The sequence below is a fragment of the Gavialis gangeticus genome, unplaced genomic scaffold (assembly GCF_001723915.1).
Source record: "Gavialis gangeticus isolate Ggan-Ray unplaced genomic scaffold, GavGan_comp1, whole genome shotgun sequence".
Lineage (NCBI taxonomy): Eukaryota > Metazoa > Chordata > Crocodylia > Gavialidae > Gavialis > Gavialis gangeticus.
Window position 1 is genome coordinate 83,313,448 of NW_017729025.1, and position 1,541 is coordinate 83,314,988.

At 54.2% G+C, this 1,541-nt stretch overlaps 1 protein-coding gene across 1 annotated transcript in view; it reads right to left on the minus strand.

The window, feature by feature from the left end:
• LTK (leukocyte receptor tyrosine kinase) overlaps positions 1-1,541 on the minus strand; it is a 200,232-nt gene that overhangs the window by 92,099 nt on the left and 106,592 nt on the right. The window lies entirely within an intron of this gene.

The window sequence follows — 1,541 nt, forward strand, 5'->3', positions numbered from 1 at the left end:
AGGTGGCCATCAGATCACCCCTGAGCCTGCGCTTTTCCAGGCTAAAGAGCCCCATGGCTCTCAGCCTGTCATCGTAAGGTCTGCTTTCCTGACCTCTGATCATGTGCGTGGCTCTTCTCTGGACTCTCTCAAGCTTCTCCACATCCTTTTTGAATTGTGGAGCCCAAAACTGGATGCAATACTCCAGCTGCGGCCTCACCAAGGCTGAGTACAAGGGGAGAAGGACATCCTGGGATTTGCTTGAGAAGCATCTATGGATGCAAGCCAGTGTTTTGGTCGCTTTACTAGCCGCAGCATCACATTGCAGGCTCGTGTTCATCTTGTGGTCAATGATGACCCCCAAGTCTCTTTCTTCCGCAGTGCTAGCCAGCGTAGCACTGCCGAGCCTGTAAGGATGCTGCAGGTTTTTTCCCCCAAGGTGGAGAACCTTGCATTTTTCAGTGTTAAACACCATCAGGTTCTCATCCGCCCATTTGCTGAGCCTGTCCAAGTCAGCCTGGATCACCCGCCTGTCTTCTGGTGTGGATGCTTTGCCCCAAAGTTTGGTGTCATCGGTGAACTTGGCCAGTCCGCTCCTGACTCCAGTGTCCACATCTTTAATGTTGTCCATGCCTACTACCAGATGCAGCAAGTGGGCACAGTTAGAATCACCGGGCATGTCTACACAAGATGCTTAATGGCAAGTTATCATAGCTTACTGTGAAGTAAGCACATGTGGCTATGCGTGCACATGCTTACTTCACAGTACATCTCCCTAATCCCAAGTAAATTTGCTACCTGCAATGCAAGCAGCGAATTTACTTGGCAGTGCTAACGGCACCATAGCCCTCATGTAGACACATGGCCGGGAGCCAAATCTGCTCCTGGTCAGTTGGGAGATAGCTCCCTGCTCCCAGGGCAGGCTCTGCTACAGGAGCTCGGGCAGGGACCTGGCAGCAAGGAGCTCCAAGGCCCCTGCTCCCAGATCACTTATCTCCCAGACCCCACTGCACCATCGTGATTGGGGAGCGGGGGGTGAAAGACCTTTATCTCCCAGCCCAAGATCTGCAACCATGGGACCTGTGCTGGGAGACATCTCCCAGCAACAGCTCGGCAACTGCAGGGCCACTGCTGGGAAATGTTTATCTCCCAGCCTAAGCCCCATGGTCATGAGCCCCACAAGCCATGTGGTTGCAGACCTCAGGCTGGGAGATGACCATCGGGTTCATCAGTGGCAGGTCCTGTCAGACCAACCTGGTGGCCTTTTACGATCAGATCACCAGATCATTAGATGCAGGGGTAGCAGTGGACATGGTCTTCCTGGACTTCCGGAAGGCTTTTGACACTGTCTCTCACCCCGTTCTCATTAAGAAACTGGGGGGCTGTGGCATAGACACCCACACAGGCAAATAGGTCGCCAACTGGCTGGAGGGCCGCACCCAGAGGGTGGTAGTGGATGGGTCCTTCTCAACTTGGAAGGACGTGGGCAGTGGGGTTCCGCAGGGCTCGGTCCTCGGGCCCGCACTGTTCAACATCTTCATCAGTGATTTGGATGAGGGGGT